The sequence below is a fragment of the Heptranchias perlo genome, unplaced genomic scaffold, assembly GCF_035084215.1.
Source record: "Heptranchias perlo isolate sHepPer1 unplaced genomic scaffold, sHepPer1.hap1 HAP1_SCAFFOLD_44, whole genome shotgun sequence".
NCBI classification, from domain to species: Eukaryota; Metazoa; Chordata; class Chondrichthyes; order Hexanchiformes; family Hexanchidae; genus Heptranchias; species Heptranchias perlo.
The window spans coordinates 7,899,166-7,923,443 of record NW_027139453.1 but is presented as its reverse complement, the minus strand read 5'-3'; the positions used below and the strand labels follow the sequence as shown (position 1 = coordinate 7,923,443).

The 24,278-nt window shown below is 43.2% G+C and overlaps 1 non-coding gene across 1 annotated transcript; it reads right to left on the bottom strand.

Moving 5' to 3' along the window:
• Positions 1–19,902: 19,902 nt before the first annotated feature.
• Positions 19,903–19,985, bottom strand: trnal-cag (transfer RNA leucine (anticodon CAG)). Its single transcript has one exon. It is a non-coding gene; the product is annotated as a tRNA-Leu (tRNA).
• Between the last annotated feature and the right edge of the window lie 4,293 nt (positions 19,986–24,278).

Genomic DNA, 24,278 nt, shown 5'->3' with positions numbered 1-24,278 from the left:
TTATTGTAGAGGAAAACGCTCCTGGGAGAATTGTATTCCATAGTGACTGATATTAATCAGATCATTGAACAAACAAGTTACATTTACCGCTGCTACACCAACAATGTTCGCAGGCACGGCAGAAAGGTATAATCTAACGCTACAATGACCAGAATATAATCTCAGTAACTTTGAAAAGAATGGAAAATAAATGTGAAAGTCGCGGGTTTGCAGTGTGATACCAAATGACACTAAGAATTACAGAACGACAAGAGAGCAAGGTCCATCACTTGCCCTTCTACCATCCTGATACAATAATAAAGGATTTGTGCAATCAATCTCTATCAAATAGTTTACAACAGATCCAGAAATGACACGGGGAAAACCCGACTGGTGTTGTGATTTGGGAACTATAGGTCCAAAGTTACCTTTTCACGCTAAATGTGCTGCACTTACCGCATGTGACGTCTCAAAGTATTCAAGTACTGTACTGCAAAATACTATTTTCTGAACGATATCTAATTTATTTGCATTTGAATGAATCAATACTGACTGCTTCCACCGTCTCCATATTGTGTCTATTCCATAGATTACCACTCGCACACCGCAATGTAATTTCTGCAGATTAGTTTTGAATTTACCACCCTTCAAGCGCAGGCCATGTCGTCTGGTACTATGGGTCTGGACAAGGTGAAATAGCTGATCATGGTCCACATTATCTCGTCCCTTTAGAATCTAAAAACTGAAATCATATAAGCTCTCAATCTTCTCTTTCCCACTGAGGACATGTCCAATTTACTTCAGCGCTTCTCATAACCCAATCCCTCCATGCACTCATTCGTTCCAGTTGCTCTCTTTTGTATCCAATCAATAGCTGGAGTATCACTTTCCTACAGTGGTGACCAGTACTGTTCACAGTATTCTATATGCGGTCGCAGCAATCATTTATGAAGTGACAGGGTGAACTCACGATATCAGCTCAATATCGACTATTTAATTCATCCCAAATTATTTGCTCAATTCACTATCACCGGGCATTGTTGCGACTGTTGCAATTTATTGTCAATCCAACAGATCTCTTTCATTTTCCTTGATTGTTATTTAGCGTGGAATCATAGAATTGCAGAATGACGCAGCACAGAAGGAGGCAATTCGGCCTGTCGTGCCTATGCCGGCTCTTTGAAGAGCTATCCAATTCGTCCCACTCCCCTCCTCCTACCCAATAGCCATGCAAATTTGTCCAATTCCAGTGTTCATCCAATTCCCTTTTGAAAGTTATTATTGAATTTGCTTCCACCGCTGTGGATCATAACAAATAACTGCGTATTTATCTTCCTCACGATGAATCTTGTTCTTTTGCAGTTACCTTAAATCTGAGTGCTCTGCTTACCAACCATTCTGTTACTGGAACTAGTTTCTCATTAGCCACTCTATCAAAACTCTTCGTGATATTGAACACCTCTATCAAAGGTCAGTTTAACCTTCCCTGCTCTAAGGAGAACGACCCCAATTTCTCCAGTTTCGCCACGTAACTAAAGCATTACATCCCTGATATAATTCGAGCAAATCTCCTCTCTAACCTCTCTAAGGCCTTGACATCCTCCTTAAAGAGTGGCGCCCAGAATATACCGCAATACTCCAGTGGGTCCTCAAGGCTGGTTTTATAAAGGTTCAGCAAAACTTCCTTGCTTTTATACTCTGTGCATCTATCCATAAATCCAAGGATCCTGCATGTCTTCTTAACAGACTTCTTAACTTGTTCTGACAAGTCTAATGTAGTTACAGTATTTCACCTGTCTATCTAGATTATCCTGAAGTCTGTTACTATCCTCCTCACTGTTTACTACATTTCCGAGTTTCGTGTATTCTGAAAATGTGAAATTATGCCCTGTATACCCGAGTCCAGATCATTAATATGTATCAAAAAGTGCAGTCGTCCCTACACTGGCTCCAGGGAAGCACAACTGCACAGTTCCCTGCAATACTAAAACAACCGGCCACTAATACTCTCTGCTTTCTGTTCCTTTTCAAATTCGTATCAATGCAGAAACTGCTCCTTTAATCCCATGTGGTTCAATTTCGCGAAAAAATCTATTATGTGGTCATTTTCAAACGCCTTTGAAAGTCCATCTACATAACATGAATCACACTACCCTCATCAGCCGTCTCCTTTACTTCATCAGATAATTCAATCAAGTTAGTCGAACATGATTTGTCTTTAGAAAATCCGTACTGACTTTCCTTTATTCACCATATATTTTTCCATTTGCCAATTAATTTTGTCGTGAATTAATGTCTCTATAAATGTGCCCACCGCCGACATTAAGCACAATGCCCTGTAATTGCCGAGTTTATCCTTCTCCCGTTTTTTGAACAGCGGTGTCACATTTGCAATTCTCCAGTTATCTGGCACCACTCCCCTACCGAAGGAGGATTGGAAGATTGTGGTCAGAGCGTTCGCAATTTCGAACCGTACTTGTCTCAGCAACCTTGGATTTATCCCATCCAGACCGGGTGACTTTTCTACTTTGAGGACTGACAACCCTTTTTGTATCTCCTCTTTATCTTTTATTATCCTATCCAATTTCGCTAATACCTCTTCCTTTACCGCTACATTGGCAGCATCCTCTTTTGTAGTGAAGACGGATATATAGTAATCATTTAGTACGTGTGCTTTCTGCCTCCACTGGAAGATCGTCACTTTGGTCTCTGATCGGTTCCAAACTCATGGGACTACTCTTTCACTACTTATATGTTTATAAAGGACTTTTATTTGTGCCGCAAATATGTTCTCATACTCTCTCTTTGATCCTCTTATGCCCTTTTTAAATCTCATGTGTACTTTTGGAATTCAGCCTGGTTCTCTACTGCATTATGAACCCGACATTCGTCATAATCCACTTTTTCCTGTTTCATTTTAATCTCTATCTCTTTAGTAATTCAGGGAGCTCTCGCTTTGGATGCCCTTCCTTATCACAGTGTATGATTTATGAAGTGTAACATCACCATATGATGTTTGAAGTGTGGCATCACGATATGATGTCTGAAGTGTGACATCACGGTATGATGTGTGGAATGTGACTTCACGGTATGACGGATGGAGTGTGGCGTCACGGTTTGATGCATGAACTGTGAAAGATCAAACAACAACGACATTTATTTATATCGCGCTTTTAACGTAAAAAAATTCCCAAGTTGCTTCACAGAATCGTTATCAAACAAAATTTAACACCGAGCCACAAAAGGAGATATAAGCACAGGTGACCAAAAGCTAGTTCAAAGCGGTAGGTTTTAAGGAGACTCATAGAGCCGGAGAGAGAGGTCGAGAGGCGGAGAGGTTTGGGGAGGGAATTCCAGAGCTTGGGGTCTGGGCAGCTGAAGGCACGGCCCTCAATATTGGAATGATTAAAATCGCGGAGCGCAAGAGATCTCTGAGCGTTGTAGAACTGCAGGAGGTAACAGGGACAGGGAGAGAGGGGCAAGGCCATGGTGGGATTTTAAAACTAGGATGAGAATTTTAAAATCGAGGCTTTCCCGGCCGGGAAACAATGTTGGTCAGCGAGCACAGGGGGTGATGGGTGAATGCGACATGCTCCGAGTTATGATAACGGGAGCAGAGTTTTGGATGTTCTCAGTTTTGTGCATGGTGAAAGACGGTTGGCCGGGCTGGAGAGCATTGGAATAGTCAAGCCTAGAGGTAAAAAAAGGTATGGATGAGTGTTTCAGCAGCAGATCAGCTGAGGAAGGGAGCAGGTTGACGATGTTACAGAGTTGGAAGTAGGTGATGTTGGTGAACGTGCTGAGATGTGTTCGGATGCTCATCTCAGTGTCAACTAGGGCACCGCGGCTGTGAACGGTCTGGTTCACACTCAGACAGTGGACAGGGAGAGGGATGGAGTCGGTGGCTGGGGATCTGAGGTTGCATCTGGGACCAAAGACAATGGCTTTGGTCTTCCCAATATTTAGTTGGAGGAAATGTTTGCTCATCCAGTATTGGATGTCGGACAAGCTGTGTGACCAATCAGAAAGTGAAGGTCTTGATAGAGGTGCTGGTGAGATAGCGCTGGGTTTCATCACAGGGAATCTGATATTGTATTTTCGCATGATATCACCGAGGGTCAGCATATAGACGGGAACTAGGAGGGGTCAAGGATAGATCCTGCCATAACTGGCGAAAATTTCGAAACAGAGATTGACAAATTTTGGTTTGGCAAAAGTTTGGCACTAATTGAATGGGGGAAGAGGCTCGACGGATGAATGGCCTACACTTGTTCCTATGGTACTCATTGAATGTGGGAACAGGTTCGATTGATGTGTGGACTATCTTATTCCTAAGTTCCTATGGTACTAATTGAATGGGGAACAGGCTCGATGGATGAATGGCCCACTATTGTTCCTATGTTTCTATGTTCCTATGGTACTAATTGAATGTGGGAACAGGCTCGATTGATGTGTGGACTACTCTTATTCCTGTGTTCCTATGGTACTAATTGAATGGGGAACAGGCTCGATGGATGAATGGCCTACTCTTATTCCTGTTTTCCGATGACACTATTTGAATGAGGGAACAGGCTCGATGGATGAATGGCCCACTATTGTTCCTATGTTTCTATGTTCCTATGGTACTAATTGAATGTGGGAACAGGCTCGATGGATGAATGGCCGACTCTTGTTCCTATTTTCCTGTGACACTAATTGAATGGGGGAACAGGCTCAATGGATGAATGGCCCACCCGTGTTCCTGCGTTCCGATGCCATCTTTACACTGATAAATGAATATAGTTAACATAGGGTTAATACATAAGCACGCCTGCGTCATTCGAGGTTAAGAGGTATGTATTTTAGTTCCTTTGTTTCGTACATGAGAACGCCTGTGGTCACGAAAGCCACCATCCCCTCTCGCGCATGCGTATCCCAGTCAAGTTGTCCTCGCCCGTCTGGACTCTCTTTCTGAAAACATTTCTCATGTCCAAAACTTTCCCATCCCTGACGCAGATAATTTCTCCCCCAGATATCTTGGCGTCTGGCCACCGCTTAACGCTCCGTTCTCGTTTCTTTCCCACGGACTCTCGCAGCTTCTCAGCATTTGCTGACTGGAGTTGAAATTGGGCATTTAACCCTCTCCGTTGCTTGCTGTACTTGCAGGACCTCCCTATCTAATTGTTTGATGGAGCTGCACATTAACTTTCTGTGTTTCTTGTACGAGGAAACCCAAATCTCTTCGAACACCAACATTTAATAGTTTCTCACCATTTAAAAATTATACTGTTTTTCTGTTCTTCCTACCAAAGTGAATAACCTCACATTTCCACCACATTATCCTGCATCTGCCACCTTCTTGCCCACTCACTTAACCTGTCTATATCCCTTTGCAGTGATTTGGATTTGAGTGCACAGAACCGTATGAGTCAGAGCAAATATACCGGGGCTGGGAGAGATTGGATTTTATTCACATTTAATCACAAAAGAGAATTGTTCCGTTATTCATATTTACTCATTTTAATGCAGAAAGTTTTCAAAATGTTCTCGCACAGTTCCGGCCGCAGACCTTTCACTTGTTTGGGGAACGTGATAAGCGCTGCATGGTTAATGGGTCTATGCTCCAATTGGCAGGATATGACTAGTGGTGACCGAAAGGCCCGAAGGGAGGCCGCACTGGTTGCAGGAGAGCTCGTTCGCTGTGACATGGAGATTTCTGCAGTGAGCGTCTCCATGTTCCCACAATGAATTTCATTCATTGTATTGTTGGAAGGTGAATGAAATTGATCTCTTGCCACGCCGGAGACACGGGTTCAATTCCAGCCAATAAATAATCATTTTGCTTTCAGCCTCCATGACATCGCCTGAATTCGGATAAATTTGCATTCACCTTCAAACTGCGCACCATCTTGAGAGATTTCCTCTACTCCACGTGTGTTGCGACCACAAAAACTCTGCATTCTGTCCTCTGGAGCTCAAACATGCTCTGGATCTCAGTCAATCTTGCCTTCTCCAACGCTGAAATGAGATCGATCAGTGGAATCCCCCAAAGTGAGAATCATCCCCCGAGACCAACGAGCCGCTGGGAAATGTACGGTGCAGAGAATGGAGCTGAAACAAATCCAATCACATTCTTCATTCACCGGTTATTAAGATTAAGGATCATTGGTCTGTGGGACGGCAGACTGCTCACGTGTCCTAATGTATAAGGCGTCTGTTTTCGGTGTTAATCGTGATGTTGTCAGAAGATTGCCGATTTGAGTCCTGCCTGAGTCGATTGACACACTGGACAAAACGTGTCCAACTCGCAACGGAAGAGTCTGTTTAACCATTTGTTGTCGTTTTCTGCCAAATATTGAAATGCTCTTTTGAAATTATTATTCGCTGTGTTTATTTCTCACTGAGGTTTGCATTTTGTTCAGTTACTAACAGCCCACAATATCTAATTGACTCCCACATATTATTCGTGTTTCCAATCACAACAATAAGCTTTGCCTCAATCTGTGTAAGAGCAGGTTAATAAATGCAGTGGAGTGAATTCTGAGCAGTTTCGCGACCAGTGATCGCCAGAGGTAGCGGATTAAAGGAAATAAACTCGAGGAAACACTGAGCCCGCCATTGAGCAAAGCTCCTGCGAGCAGGGTTCGAAACTGCGGGGGGAAACTTCATTGAGATTTCGAGTTTAATATTTGAACCACTTCGCCATCGCAGTTAAATTGTCATAGAGTTACATTGTTTATAATCTCGGTAATTAATATTTCACCGGTTCAGTGAGATTCAATTTGCTGCAAATTCATAAAATCGGGAGGAATCGCAGCGATCATTACAATAATCTAAAGCCCTCCGGTATTTAACAGGAATTGCAGATGTTTTGAACAGTTTGGAATATTGTTCAGGATCATCAATATAAACAGCTGGAATATTGTGTTCTGCTCCCACATGACACAGATCAGATTCAGCCTCTGCTTCCTGCCGGCCGGCGGATAAAACCTTGTATCTCTGGTTCCCCCCTGTTCCCTTTGAATGAATCCAATGCGTTTTCCCCAATTGTATTCTGGTTACTTGAATGCATCTAATGCAGGTTCCTCTGAATGTAATGACGCGTGTCTCTCAATCTTGTTTGCTCCCTTTGAATGTATCCAATGCGGGTTCCTGATACGTGTTCCAACACTTTGAATGTATCTAATGCAGATTCCTCAATCATGTTCCCGCACTTTGAATTTAAGTCGATAAAATGGCGCGAGCGGTTAGTCTGAAGCAGGCAGAAAAATGAAAGAGTGATCTGACAACACAAGCAGGCGGATGGACACTAGTCGGCAAAGCAATAGGTAACATACAGGGAAATATTTCATTAATTGGTGAATGTGTTTGGTGTTTACAGTTGTGATTATTAATATTTAATTGATTGTTCACCGTTTTTAACAGTCGTTAGTGTTTTTTAATTGTTGGACTTTCAGTATTTTGTTTTAGCTTATCAGTTAAATAGCCTTAAAGCTAAAAAGACAGTTTAAATATCTGTTAGCTAACATGGCAGGACTGCTGGGGTCCGGAGCTGCACATCCTGTGCCATGTGGGAAATTCAGCACACTGTATGTACTGGAAAACCACATGTGCAGGAATTGTGGTCAACTGCTCCAGCTCGAGCTTAGAGTTTCTGAGCTTGGGGGGCGGTTGCCTTAACCACAGTGCATCCGGGAAGTTGAGAATTTCGTGTATAGCACGATTCAGGATGTGGTGAGCCCGCAGCTCTGGAGAGTTTCAGGAGGAGAGTCTGTGGGTGACCACCAGGCAGACGAGGAGGAGCAGACAGGCATTGCAGGAATCCCATATGCGTGTGGTACTCACAAACCTGTATCCAGTGTTGAGTACCAGTGAGGGTGTTGACAACGGGGCGTAACGCAGTAAGTGGCACATCAGAACATAGGAACATATGAAATTGGAGCAGGAGTAGGCCAATCGGCCCCTCGGGACTGCTCCACCATTCAATAAGATCATGGCTGATCTGATCCTAACCTCAAATCTAAATTCATGTCCAATTTCCTGCCCGCTCCCCGTAACCACTACCGCACCGTTCGAGACTCGGCTGCTCCGGGGTGCAGAAGACAGTGTAGAAACACAATTGTTGTCGGTGATTGAATAAGCAGTGGGATAAACAGGCGTTTCGGCAACAATCGACGTGATTCCCGCAACGTGTGTTGCCTCCCTGTTGCCAGGGTAAAGGATATCACTGAGAGCGTGCGGAACATTTTGAGGGGGGTAGGGACACAGCCAAAAGTCGTGGTCCATGTGGGAACCATTGACATATGAACGTAAAGGGTTGATCTCCGGCAGTCAAAGTTTCAGGAGCTAAGGCTGAAGTTAAAAAGCAGGAGATCAAAGGTAGCAATCTCAGGATTAGTGCCACGTGCTAATGAGTATAGGAATATTAGGATAAGACAGGTTAATGTGTGACTGGAAAGTGGTGCAGGAGGGAGGGCTTCAGATTATTGGGGCATTGTGAATGTTCTGGGGCTAGAGGGAACTGTAACAGCCGTACAGTTTATACCTCAACAGAGCTGGGAGCAATATCCTCGCGGGAAGGATAACTCGTTTTTTGAGAGTGTTTGAACTCATTTGGCAGGGTGATGGACACCAGTGGGCAAAACAGTAATTCACCAATGGGATGCTTTCAAGGAGAAAACGTTTTGGATATAAAGGATTCTCATTCACATGAGGGCGGGGGGACAGAGAAAGGGAGACTGAAGAAGGACATCCAAAGCTAGAGCTCCAAGGGTGACAAAATATATAAAGAGGAAAATGAAGCAGGAAAAGGAGGCTTTTGATAAATGTAAGGTTCAGAATATAGTAGAGAACTGGGCTAAATGAAGAAAGTGCAGAAGAGATCCAAAAAAATGATTGAGAGGCAAAGAGAGATTACGAGAATAGATTGTGAGAACTGTTTAACGGCGAACATGAAAGGGAACCCAGAAGTATTTTCTAAATACATAAATAGTAGATGTGTACATTCAAAGGAAGGGTGCGGCCGATTCGGGATAAATAAGGAGATCTTCTTGTGGAGGTAGAAGGTATGGTTGATGTACTTTATCGCAGTCTTCAATCGAGAAGAGGATGCTGCCAATGTAGCAGCAAAGGGGGAGGTAGTTGCGATATTGGATAGGATAAAAATAGGTAAAGTGAAGGTATTAAAAGGTGGTCAGCACTCAAAGTAGACAAAACACCCGGTCCAGAGGGGCTGCATCCTGGGTTATTGGGTGAATTAAGGGTAGATATTCGGGAGGCTCTGGCCACAATCTTCCAATCCTCTTCAGATATGATGCGGTGCAAGAGTTGAGGAGGATCGTAAATATTACACCCCTGTTCAAAAAAAGGGGAGAGAGATAAACCCGGCAATTAGCTTAACATCGGTGGTGGGGAAACTTTTAGGGACAATAATCTGGGACAAAATTAAGTTGCACTTGGAAAAGTATGGGCTAATAAATCAAATTCAGCAAGGATTATTTAAAGGAAATTCTTGATTGACTAAATTGAATGAGTTATTTCATGAAATAACGGCGAAGATTGATGAGGGTAGTGCGGCTGATGTTGTGTATATGGACTTTCAAAATGCATTTCATAAAGTCCCACGTACTATTTCGTGAGCAAAATTAAGGCTCATGCGATTAAAGTCACAGTGGTAGCGTGGATACCAAATTGGGTAAGGGACAGAAAGCAGAGATTAGTGATGAATATTTGTTGATTTTAAAATGGAGGGAAGTATACAGTTGGGTTCCCCAGGGGTCAGTATCAGGACCATTGCTTCTTTTGATATAAAATAATGAACTGGTCTTGGGTGCACAGGGTATAATTTCAAAGTTTTCAGATCACACGAAACTCGGGAATGTGATGAGTAATGTGGAGAATAGTGACAGACTTCATGAGGACACGGACAGGCTGGTGAAATGGGCCGACACATGGCAAATGAAATTTAGTGCAGAGAAGCTTGAATTGATACATTTTGATATGAAGAATGAGGAGAGACAATAAAAACTAATTGGTACACTTTTCAAGGTGGGACAGGAAGAGAGGGACCTGGGGGTGTATGTACACAAATCTTTGAAGGTGGCAGGACAAGGTGAGAAGGCTGCTGAAAACAAGCATATGGGATCCTGTAATTTATTATTGGAGACATAATGTACAAAAGCAAGGAAGTTATGCCAAAACTTTATAGAACACTATTTGGAACTCAGCTGGAGTATTGTGTTCAATTTTGGGCACTGCACTTTAGGAAGGATGTCAAGGCCTTACAGGGAGTGAAGAAGAGATTTTTTAGAATTGTACCATGGTTGAGGGACATCAGCAATGTGGCGTCACTGGAGAGGCTGGTAACGTTCTCCTTGGAGCACAGAATGTTAAGAGGAGATTTGAAAGAAGTGTTAAAAATCGTGAAGGCTATAGATAACGTAAATAAAGAGATTTTTTTCCCCATTAGTCGAGAATCAAAGGCCACAGATTTAAGGTGATTGGCAAAAGAACCAAAGGCGACATGAGGAAAAACTTATTTAAACAGCGAGTAATTGTGAACTGGAATACGTTGCCTGACAGGGTGTTGGAAGCAGATTGAACAGTGGCTTTCAAAAAGGAATTTGGTAAATAATTGAAGGGGAAACATTTGAAGAACTTACAGGACAGAGCGGGGGAATGGGACGAACTGGTTTCCTGTTACAAACAGGCGGCACGGGCTCGATGGGCCGAATGGTTTGCCTAAGTGCTGTAAACATTCTATGATTCTATGATAATCACAAAATGCTTCATGGAATATCGAACATTCTCTTTATCCGTGCTATCCTTGAGGTGAGGGTGTGTCTTCTCTTTATCCGTGCATTCCTTGAGGTGAGGGCGTGTCTTCTCTTTAACCGTGCATTCCTTGAGGTGAGGGTGTGTCTTCTCTTTAACCGTGCAGTCCTTGAGGTGAGGGTGTGTCTTCTCTTTAACCATGCAGTACTTGAGGTGAGTTCTCTCCCATGATGAATTTAGGTGAGAATCTGAAGATTTGAACCAAAAAACATTAACAGAGTGTTACTGGGAAAGGAGTTCAATATTTTCTCCACGATACTTTTTGATCTGGTCTTTATTTGTGCCCGGGCTCCTATTATTGAAATGATTTTGGTCAGTTCCTGGAGGACACATTGTGCGTTGCCTGGACTGCAACCACAATGCTGCAGTTTGGAGAATGGCAGTTCAGGGGAGAGGATGAACCGGAAAGCGTCCAAGAAAGAATCAAATGTCATGAAGTCTTCCATTCTGCAAATTACTTAATTAACCTGACAATTACAATAAATGGATATTTCACCACATTCTTCAACTGCGCTCTGAATTTAGTCTGTTTTATTGCATAAATAGAGGTGTTTGTACAACAGCTCAGAAGCTGAAGTATGAATCCCATTTCTTGTACAAATATAGGAAGATTTACAGAAAAATACAACATCATCCACATTCGCAAAGTAACTACAAACACCAGAAACAGCGCCCATAACAGGATAAAATTCCCCGAGATAAAAAGCAGTAAAATGATGGATTTCCTTCGGTTCTCCATCTCTGGGTCACTGGGACTCTCCCTATTGCTGTGACCCCGGAGTCTCCTGCGGGACCTTCTGGCCACTGCCATGTGTCTGACGGTGAAAGTATTGAGCAGCAGAATCAGAACAAATGGGACACCCGGACTCAGAAGTTAATGAAAGAATACAATGCCTGTCCATATCTGCAAATACAGAGCACCGCTTGTCACACCACAGAACCAGGGGCTATTGGATAACGTATAATCACCGGTATAAAAAAAGTACCAAAAAATATTCTTTAAAATGAACAGAACAGTCACTGTTGCTAAAACGACAGCCGCCGTTTTCTCGGTGCAATATTAGTTTTCAGCTTCTGGCAACAAATGGCCACAAATCTATCGAAGGCGAAAGTGACGGCGAACCAGACAGAACAGTCCGTGATTGCATTAAGCAGGACGGCGTGAATATTACACACTGGAATGTGGCATAGAAAAGTGAACTGTGAACGATAAGTAATGGGGATCTGCCTCAGTATCAGATCAATGAAAACGACCAGTAGATCCGCCGCTGCCATGGCCACCAGGTAGCGAGTGACACATTTGGAGAGTCCGCACTTTCCACGAGACAGGACAATGATCGTCATTATGTTAACTGCAATTCAGCGGAAGAAAAGGAAATTATTTTAATCCCGAAGAACAAAGGCGCCCGTGTGTCAGAAATAATCATAGAATCACAGTATTATAGAATCAGAGGATCCCAGTATCAAAGAAGCAAAAAATCATAGAATCATAGAATCCCAGAATCTTTGATTCATCTTGCTGCTTCCGGCTCTATGAATGAGCCGCCCGGTTAGACCACTCACTTTCCTCATAACTCTGCATTTTTTTCATTTCAAATATTTATCCAATTGTCTATTGTATCGTAATTCAGTGTGATAAATGCACGTTCTCTCGCTGCTCCAGTAATATGTTTGTTAAATAGTGAAAACCAAGTCAATGTCTGGTGTAGTCTGATTCCATGCAGTCCATGCAGGATCATTTGACAGTTCTGATAAAATCGATAGTAGCAACATTCTAAGGAAGCTCTTTATTAGTTGATGGTCGTACTCAGAATTAGACTGTAATATTTGGGCAAGAGAAAACTTTCTACTAGAGAAACAGACCAGGGGGTCAATTGTACATCAATCCGAAACAGACAAGACAAACATTTCTAGACTAAAAAGGAGCGACGAAGTCGTAAATTCATCGCAACCACATCCAGAGGTAAGTATGGGATGTGGAACGGTTGCTATGTAAGGTGACAGTGGTCAGGAGGGAAGGACAGGAGAGGAACTATTCAGGACACCAAAATCGGCGACGAGCTGATAGTAAATAACAAAATCAGTAGTGCAGTGAAACATGGTTTATAGAATTAATAGCTGGATGTAGGGACTTACAAGGAACAACGACAGCAGCGAGGACGGGATAGTAAATCTTTCTCGTAAAGTGTCCAGAGTATCAGATATTCTATTATCAGGAACGAATCGATTAGTTTAGTTTGTTGGTGGACTGATGATTCCAGTTGATGCTGGAAGCGATGCTCTCCTGACACTCTGAGGTAAGATGAAGAATTAAACGCCGTATTTATTGTGAAGAAAACTTCTTCTGGGAGAATTGTATTCCATGGTGACGGATATTAATCACGTCATTGAACAAACAAGTTAGACTAACCACTGTTGCACCAACAATTTTCAAAGGCATTGCAGATAGGTATAATCTAACTCTGTGATGACCAGAATATAATCTTGGTAACTTTGGAAAGAACAGAGCATGAATGAGAAACATACTGTCTTGCAGCAATGTTACAAAGTGAAACGTAAGAATTACTAGATGATAAAATACCAAGATCTATTTCCCCTTCCACCATCCTGATACAATGATAATGGTGTTGTTGACTAATCATAAAAATCAATCTCTATCAATTCGTCTACAACAGACCCAGAAATGACAGGAGGAAAACCCCAGTGGTGGAGAGCTTTGGCAACCATCGGTCCAAAGTCACCCTTTCAGCATCAATATGCTACACTTACCGCATCTCATATCTCAAATTATTCATACATTGTACCCAATATACTACATGAAGAAAGAAATTTATCAAATTTGCAATTGAATAAATCAATACTGACTGTGTCCATTCCATAGAGGGAACATTCGGATACTGAAATCTTATTTCTGCAGTTTAGTTTTGAATTCACCACCCTTCAAGTGCAGGTCATGTCCTCTGGTTCTATGGTTCTGGAAAGGTGCAATAGCTTTTCATGGTCCACATTTTCTCATCCCTTTAGAATCCTAAGAACTGGAACCATATAAATTCTCAACATTCTCTTTTCCAGTGACAACATGTACAATTTACATAAGCGCTCCTCATAACCAAGTCCCTCCATCCCCTCACTCATTTTGGTTGCTCCCTACTGCATCCATTCAACAGCTGCAGTATCCTTTTCCTACCGTGGCGACCAGTACTGTAAACAATATTCGAATTGAGGTCGCAGCAACGATTTATGAAGTGACAGGGTGACCTCACTATTTCAGCTCAATGTTGACCATTTAATACATCCCAACATATTTGCGTTATTCACTGCCACCGAGCATTGTTGTGACAGTTTCAATTTATTGTCAATCAGGGCTGACATATCCTTTTCATCTTCCAATCGTATTATTCATCTATAATCATAGAATCGCAGAAAGACACAGCACAGAAGGAGGCAATTCGGCCCGTCATAAGAACGTCCGTAAAAACGAATTAAGAGCAAGTGTAGACAATTCGACCCTTCGAGCCTGCTCTGCCATTTGGTAAGATTATGGCTGTTCTGATTGTGACCTAAACCCTGCATTCCCGTCTACCGACAATATCCTTTCACTCCCTTGTTAATCTGGAATGTTTATAACTCCGCTTTAAAACTTTTCAATGACCTTGCCTCCACCACTCTCTGGCGAAGGGAGCTCCACAGACTCACGACCCACTGAGATAGAAAAAAATTCTCCTCATCTCCGTCTTAAATGAGAGGCCCTTATCTTTAAACTGGCCCCGAAGTTCGAGTCTCTCCAACAAGTTGAAACATCCTCTCAGCAACTACACATTCCAGTCCCCTTCGGATTTCATATATTTCAATAAGATCTCCTCTCATTCTTCTAAACTCCAGTGTATACAGGCCCGACTTGTCCAACCTTTCTTCATAAGATAACCCCCTCATCCCATGAATCAGTCCAATGAACTTTCTCTGAATCGTCTCTAAAGGAATTATGCCCTTTTTCAAATAAGGAGACCAAATCTCCACACATTATTCTCGACGTGGTCTCACCAATGCCCTGTACAACTGCAGCAAAAAATCTCTACTTTTATATTCCATTCCCCCTGCAATAAATAACAGCATTCCATTTGCCTTCCTAATCAATAACTGTACCTGCATGCTAACTTTTTGTGATTCATATACTAGGACACCCAGAGCCCTCTGTATCTCAGAGACCTGCAACGTCCCTCCATATAAATGATAAACTGCTTTTCGATTCCTCTTGCCAAAGTGGACAAGTTCACATTTTCCGACATTATAATCCACCTGCCAAATTGTTGCCCACTCAGTTAACCAATCTATATCCCTTTGCAGAATCTTTATGTCCTCTACACAACTTACTTTCCTACCTACCTTTGTGTCATCAGCAAATTTAGCAATCATACATTCGGTTCCTTCATCCAAATCATTGATATAGATTGTAAATATTTGAGGCCCCTGAACTGATCCCAGTGGTTCTCCACTCGTTACATCTTGCCAACCGGAAAATGATCCATTTGTGCCTACTCTCTGTTTCCTGTTAGCTAACCAATCCTTTATTCATGCTAATATGTTGCCCCCGACAACATGAGCTCTTATTTTGTGTAGTACCCTTTGATGTGGTACCATGTCAAAAGCCTCCTGGAAATCCAAGTATACCACATCCACACGAACCCGTTATCCATGTTGCTTGTTACTTCCTCAAGATACTCAAATAAATTAGTCAAACACGATTTCCCTTTCAGAAACCGTGTTGACTCTGCTGGAGTGCATTGAGATTTTTTAAATGCCTTGCTCTAATCTCTTTAATAATCGATTGTAACGTTTTTCCACTGACAGATGTTAAGCTAACTGGAATGCATTTTCCTGCTTTCTGTCTCCCTCCTTTCTTGAATCGAGGAGTTACATTCGCTATTTTCCAATCTGATGTGACCCTTCCAGAATCTAGAGAATTTTGGAAAATTAATACCACTGCATCTGCGATCACTGCATCCACTCCTTTTAAGACCTGAGGATGAAGTCCGTCAGGACCTGGGGACTTGTAAACTTTTCGTTCTAATACTTTTTTCAGAACCATATCCCTGGTGATTGTAAATGTTTCAAATTCCTCCACTCCTTTCACCTCTTGATCTCAATTATTTCCTTCATCTTATTTGTATCCTCCACAATGAAGACAGACGCAAAATCCAGACTTAGGCTCCTAAGTGGCAAGTAACATTCGCGCCAGATAAGTGCCAGGCAACGACGATCTCCAACAAGAGAGAGTCTAACCACCTCCCCTTGACATTCAGCGGCATTACCATCGCGGAATCCCCCAAAATCAACATCCTGGTGGGTCACCATTGACCAGAAACTTAACTGGACCAGCCATATAAACACTGTGGCTTCAAAAGCAGGTCAGAGGCTGGGTATTCTGCGGCGAGTGACTCACCTCCTGATTCCACAAAGTCTTTCCACCATCTACAAGGCACAAGTCAGGAGTGTGATGGAATACTCTCCACTTGCCTGGATGACTGCAGCTCCAACAACACTCAAGAAGCTCGAGACCATCCAGCTCAAAGCAACCCGCTTGATTGGCACCCCATCCACCACCCAAAACATTCACTCCCTTCACCACCGGCGCACATTGGCTGCAGTGTGTACCATCCACAGGATGAACTGCAGCAACTCGCCAAGGCTTCTTCGACAGCAACTCCCAAACCCGCGATCTCTACCACCTAGAAGGACAAGAGCAGCAGGCACATTGCAACAACACCAAATGCATGTTCCCCTCCAAGTCGCGCACCATCCCGACTTGGAAATATATCGCCGTTCCTTCATCATCGCTGGGTCAAAATCATTAAACTCCCTTCCTAACAGCACTGTTGGAGAACCTTCACCAGACAGACTGCAGCGGTTCAAGAAGGCGGCTCACCACCACCTTCTCAAGGGCAATTAGGGATGGGCAATAAATGCCAGCCCTGCCAGCGACGCCCACATCCCATGAACGAATAAAAAAAATGTCTGTGAATTCATCCACCATTTCTTTATTCTCCATTATTAATTCCCCAGACACACTGTGTGGAGGACCAACGCTCACTTTGCATCCTCTTTTCCTTTTTAAATACACGAAGAAACTCTTGCTATCTGTTTTTATATTTCAAGCTCGCTTCCTCTCGAACTCTAATTTCTCCCTCCTTATTATTCTTTTCGTCATTCTGTGCTGTTTGTTATATTCTGTCCAATCTTCTAACCTGCCACTAATCTTCACGGAATTGTACTCTTTATTTCAATTTGGTACTATCTTTAACTTCCTTGGATAGCCACGGATGGTACGTCCTTCCTCAAGAGTCTTACTTTCTCACTGGAATGCAACTTTGCTGAGTGTTGTGAAATGTCTCATTAAATATCCGCCACTGCATCATGACTGACCTATCCCTTAATCTAATTTCCCAGTTCACTTTTGCCAGCTCTGTCTTCATGCTCTCATAATTGCCCTTATTTAAGTTTAAAACACTAGTCTTACACTTACTCTTCTCCCCTTCAAACTTAACGGGAATTTGAATCATATTGTGATCGCTGCTTCCTTGTGGCTCCTTTGCAACGAAGTCATTAATTAATCCTGTCTCATACGCATTACCATATCTGGAATAGCCTGCTCTCTGGTTGTCTTTAGAACGTGCTGCTGTAATAAAATGTCCCGAAAGCATTCTCTGAACTCATCTTCCACGCTACCTTTGCCAATCAGACTCTTCCAATCCATATGTAGATGAAAACCTTTCTCACAAGCCCCCATTATTTCGTCCTGTATACCCTGTCCTACAGTGTGGTTCTGTTAGGGGGTCTATAGCCTGAAGCGACATTGTCGTCTGCCTCGCCATCCTCATATTCCACACTCTAAAATAAGTATACTTTACTCAAATTGCTGGTTTTTTCACTGTAAGTGTGAAGAGACTTCAATGTGATAACATTAGCCACGAATTCATCAACTGGGTATCACCTTTACTTTTTCAACAGTCTGGGCCTTTCTTTACCCGTTTCTGCTGGCAGTGCAGGTTCGATCAGCCCTGGCCGTTCAACTAAGCCTCGGGGTCGATTAGGGAAAAGACAGGCAGACAAGACATAGGGAGAGATAGAGATGCAAAGAGTTTAAATGTCAAGATCTGCGAACGATTAGAATTTAAGCTGGAGCTGCGGAGAGATTCCAGCTCTATTTTTGAAATCGTGTAAGAAATGATTGGGCTCCTTATTAGTAGCGTCTGCCTCGGTGGAGTATCTCTCTGAGAGAGGTAATTGCGAGTAGGTTCGGTCCAATTTATATTTATTCGAGTTTCAAACAGAAGCGCTGCGAGCAGGATTTGAACTGGCCCAGGAAAATCCCAATGGATTGCATTTTAACGCTTTTATCAATCGGCCATCGGAACTCCTTAGCAACAAAGCCTGCACGGCTGTAAAGCAGAATGCGTAGGGTTATCACAAGCGATCTGTCAGACTGCATGTTCTCTCAGACAGGTTTCCAACTGGATACGTGCAGCCAGTGACCATGCGAGCGTTAGTGATTCAGTCATAACATTCTTGTGTCCCATGTGGGAAATGCCGTTTTGATTCCCCGCAGGAACATTTTCCATTCTGTACCCGTGCGGTCGCCTGAATTGGGATAAATTCACATTCGCCTTTTATCAGCACACCACCTTGAGACATTTGATTGGCTCCACGTGTGCTGCGTCGACAAACCCTCTGCATTCTGTCCTCTGGAGCTCAATCATGCTCTGCATATAAGGTAATCCAGCCTTCTGCACCGCTGAAAAGTTACGAGAAGCAAATTGACTAAATTTTATTCCGAGCTGCATCCCGACCTCCATCTGCGGGAGGTTTCATTTTAATGGTGATAAGAATGTATTGTATTGGGGGGTCAGCACAACACAACCAGAATTAACTATTACAAAACAGTTTACTGTATTAATTAAGCAAAACTCATTAAACTCTAAAAAAAAGATGAAGAATTGCTCTGATCGCCATTAACCAACCTGTAATTTTCTGTTTTAGATTGAAGGAAATACTAACATGGTTACCGAGTGACAGTCAAAACTTTAATTCGTTTTTTAGTGTTTTGCCTTTGTGGAATTGTCATCCGTTCTCATTTTACAGACGGTATTATAGGAATGGATTAAAATGTTCAGGGCTTATGACACCAGGTATCTGGTGCAGTCTTTGTTAAATTCCCTACGTCTAACACACAAGGGCAACTACTGCTCCACTCGATCATACAACCCCAGCTAATGCCGCCTCAATTAAAGAACCTTAACTAAACCCCCCCATTATTTCACAACCTCAAGTGTGTCCATAGAAAGTGTAAGTGGGTTTGTTTGACTGTGATATTTATGCAACAGCAACCGCCAATCCATCCGTGACTTTGGAAAGTTTGTTCGCGACGAAAATCGAATCCCACCCTGACAAGCCTGGTGCATCAGTTTCCGGGCTCAGCACACTCGACCAGGCTCTATGCCAGTGTTGTCCAATCGAAATTGGTGACTAGCCGCCGGTGTGGCTTTGGCGACACCGTTTTAGCTACATGAACAGATTTTAGTAGAAAACACCACACACACACACACACAATACAGGGAGGTGTGCTTCACATGTCTATATTTCATAACAAACATCTCCCACCATTCAGGAATCAAGGAAGTAAAACATTCCCAACTACGAAACAACACTCGCACACTCTGCTTCTCATCTGATCATTTTACCAACAACATACAAAAGTGTGGAAGTTCACATGTATACGTCATGCGAATTTGCGTGTTGAGATCACAGGTCCAAAGACTGTCAATTACTAATTTTATTTCGTATTCACAATTACAACAAGCCACATCTAGATCCCCATTCAGCCCCGTGAGGCAAGTGACTGAGGTATTGGTCTACACTGGTAAATGTTACAATGGATTGATTCCACGGGCCGTGTTCTGCTGACTCCCAACACTATACATTCTTACAACAAATAAAAGCAAATCGGCAGTGGACGGGTGTCGGGTTGGTTTGCTGGAAGGAGGAAATCAACAGGGCAGAAAAAGTAACCTTCAGCCGAAGGCACAAAATGTGATTTTGCTTTTGTGCAACACGAAATGTCAGGAGTGGGATTCGAACCCACGCCTCCAGAAAAGACTGCGACCTGAACGCAGCGCCTTAGACCGCTCGGCCACCCTGACTCCTTCATTTTCAAATCACTGAACCCGATTTTTCCACTGAGGCCCAATAACAGTTTCCCGCTTTGGTTCTTGGTCGGTCCGAGGAGAAGGAGACAAGCTTTCCAGACAAATGCGAAATGTAATTAGAATGGACCTTTCACTGTTCACAGCGTTGATTAATTTCCTAAATTAGTCCCAGTCGTGGGTTCAACCCCCGCATGAACCATAACAAGTTTACTTTAATTCTTTCGATTTTTTTAAACTCTTAAAATCCAGGCTTTTGGTACAAATCTAGACACAAAGTCGGGGGGAATTTTTTGAGAATAACTTGCGTTGCATCTTCCCCTCTGGGCGGAGAATCAGATCTTTCCTTCAATTTGTCTTTCTGCGATTTGCTGATAAACGTTTATTTCGGCGCCTGTTCTCACCAATGGTCACAAGCAGCAACAGACAGACACAGCGTGTCTGGCCAACTCGAGATGTACAAAAGGCATCAGTTTAGGACAATTGCATCAAATCAAATGTTCACCCTGCACCGAGAGAGACCAAAAACCAGAGGGAAAGGCTGAATGGAACAAATAAATAAAATGAATACGATGCGATTGTTCCCACCCTTGATGTCTCTCTATTCCATCCCCAATCCTTCAATGACGGGTATGAAATTTCACTGTAAATAAATGTGATTAAGATGGGGAAACTAAATAACCAAAAACTGCCCAAACCCAGGACATTTAGATCTTCAGTCTAAGGCGGGGAGATCAGCCGAATCCCCGAGCACCACATTCTTCACTGGGGACAGGGAGAGTAAGGCGGGGAGATCAGCCGAATCCCCGAGTACCACATTCTTCACTGGGGACAGGGAGAGTAAGGCGGGAGATCAGCCGAATCCCCGAGTAGCACATTCTTCACTGGGGACAGGGAGAGTAAGGCGGGGAGATCAGCCGAATCCCCGAGTACCACATTCTTCACTGGGGACAGGGAGAGTAAGGCGGGAGATCAGCAGAATCCCCGAGTACCACATTCTTCACTGTGGACAGGGAGAGTAAGGCGGGAGATCAGCCGAATCCCCGAGTACCACATTCTTCACTCTGGACAGGGAGAGCAAGGCGGGGAGATCATCCGAATCCCCGAGTGTCAGAGTCTTCAATGGGGACAGGGAGAGCAACGCGGTGGGGGGGGGGGGTTCAGCCGATACCCCGAGTACCAGAGTCTTCACTGGGGACAGGGAGAGCAAGGCGGGGAGTTCAGCAGAATCCCCGAGTCGCACATTCTTCACTGTGGACAGGGAGAGAAAGGCGGGGAGATCAGCCGAATCCCCGAGTACCGGAGTCCTGACTGGGGACAGGAGCCGTGCGGACCAGATCAAATGTCGCTTCAGACTTTTCAATGGATGAATTGGGTGAGTGACTGAGAATGATTGAGAGTGGGGAGGGGGCGAGGTCAAAAATGGCGAAGGAAAGGGTAAGCAGAGAGTTAAAGAGATGGATAGGAGAAAGAGATGGGGAAGTGAAAGGGGAGCCTGAGTTATTTGGGCTCGGAGTTGGCTAACAAATGAAATGAAGGATAGTATTAGATGGAAAGAGGAGTCATATAAAGTTGGCAGAAAAAGTAACAAGTCTGAGGATTGGGAGCAGTTCAGAATTCAGCAAAAAAAAATAACAACGATTGATTAAGAGGGGAAAATAGAGTCTGACAATAAACTTGCAAGGAACATAAAAGTGGACTGTGAAACCTTCTACAAGTATGTGAAAAGAAAAAGAATGATGAAGACAAATGCAGGTCCCTTACAGTCAGAAACGGGAGAATTTATAATGGGGGCCAATGAAACGGCAGAGCAATTAAACAAATACTTTGTCTTTGCCTTCACGGAAGAGGGCACACATAACTTCCCAGAAATTCTAGGGAACCAAGGGACTAGTGAGGAGGAATTAAAGGAAATTAGTATTAGTAAAAAATAGTGCTGGAGAAATTAATTGGACTGAAGGCCGAAAAATCGCCACGACCTGATAATCTGCATCCCAGAAAACCAGAAGAGGTAGCCATGGAAATAATGGATGCATTGGCTGTCATCTTCCAAAATTCTATAGAGTATGGAACAGTTCCTGCCGATTAGAGGGTGGCAAATGTAACCCCACTTTTTTAAAAAGTAGGGAGAGAAAAAACAGGAAACTACAGACCAGTTAGCCTAACACCAGTAGATGGGAAAATGTTCGAGTCCATTATAAAGGATGTGATAACAGGACATTTATAAAATGTCAACGGGATTAGACAAGTCAACGTGCATTGATGAAAACGGAATCACGTTTGACAAAACTACTGTAGTTTTTTGAGGATGTAACTGGTAGAATAGATAAGGGAGAACCAGTGGATGTGGTTTCTTTCGATTTTCAGAAGAGCTTCGATAAAGTCCCACATAAGAGGTTAGAGTGCAAAATTAAAGGACATGGAATTGGTGGTAATATACTGGCATGGAGTGAGTATTGGTTAACAGACAGGAAACAGCGAGTAGGAATAAATGGGACTTTTTCGGGGTGGCAGGCAGTGACGAGTGGGGTACCGCAGGGATCGCTGCTTGGGCCAGCTGTTCACAACATAAATCAATGATTTGGATGAGGGAACCAAATGTAATATTTCCAAGTTTGCTGACGACACAAAACTTGATGGGATCGTGCGTTGTGAGAAGGATGAAAAGAGGCTTCAGGGCGATTGAGTGAGTGAGCAAATACATGGCAGATGCAGTATAACGTGGATAAATGCGAATTTATCCACTTCGGAAGGAAAAACAGAAAGGCAGTGTATTATTTAAATGGTGATAGATTGGCAAATGTTGATGTACAAAGGGACCTGGGTGTGCTTATACACCAGTCACTGAAAGCAAACATGCAGGTGCAGCAAGCAGTTACGAAGGCAAATGGTATGTTCGCTTTCATTGCAAGAGGATTTGAGTACAGGAGCAAAGATGTCTTATTACAGTTATACAGGGACTTGGTGAGACCACACCTGGAGTATTGTGTGCAGTTTTGTTCTCCTTACCTAAGAAAGGATATACTTGCCATACAGGGAAAGAGGGATTGCAGTGAAGGTTCAACAGACTGATTCCTGGGATGGCAGGACTGTTGTCTGAGTAGAGATTGGGTCGACTCGGCCTGGATTTACTCGAGTTGAGAAGAATGTGACGGGATCTCATTGCAACATATACAATTCTGACAGGGCGAGACAGACTGGATGCGGCAAGGATGTTTGCCCTGGCTGGGAGTTGGGGGGGGGGGGGTGGTCCAGAAAGAGGGGTCACAGTCTCAGGATACGGAGTAGACATTTGGGGACTGAGATGAGGTGAAATTTCTTCACTCAGAGGGTGATGAACCTCTGGAATTATCTCCCACAGGAGGCTGTGAAGGCCAAGTCACTGATTATATTTAAGAAGGAGATAGATAGATTCCTAGAAGCAGAAGGCATCATGATGTATGGGGAGAGAGCTGGACTTTGATATTGAGATAAAGGATTAGCCATGATCATATTGAATGGCGGAGCAGGGTCGAAGGGCGGAATGGCCTACCCCTGCTCATATTTTCTATGTTTCTATGTTTCTCTACCTGTCCTGCCCCCTTGAACGATTTGTGCACATATACTCCCAGGTCTCTCTCTTACTGTACCCCTTTTAGAATTGTACCCTCGAGTTTATATTTCCTCTCCTCGTCCTTCCTACCGAAATCTGTCACTCAGCATTTTTCTGCATTAAATTTCATCTGCCACGTTTATGCCCATGCCACCAGCCTGTCCATATCCTCTTGAAGTCTATTACTATTCTCCTCAATGTTTACTACCCTTCCAATATTTGTGTAATCTGAAAATGATCAAATTGTGCCCTGTACAAATTGTACAAGGAAAGGAAATTGTGTCTGATTCCTGTCCCTTAGCCAATTTTGTATCCATATTGTTACTGCCCCCTTTATTTCATGGGCCGCAATCTTGCTGATAAGCCGACCATGTGGCACTTCATCAAACGCGTTCTGAAAGTCCATATACACCCATCAACGACCTTTCCCTCATCTACCCTGTCTCTTACCTCATCAAAAACACTTTCAGCTGAGTTAAACAGTACTTGCCTTTAAGAAATTCGTGCTGGCTTTCCCTAATCAGTCCACACTCGTCCAAGTGACTGTTAATTCTGTGCAGGATTATAATTTCTAAATGTTTCCCCACCACCAAGGTTAAACTGACTGGCCTGTAGTTGCCGGGTTTATCCTTACACTCTTTTTTGAACAAGGATGTAACATTTGCAATTCTCCAGTCCAGTGACAGCACCTCCGTATT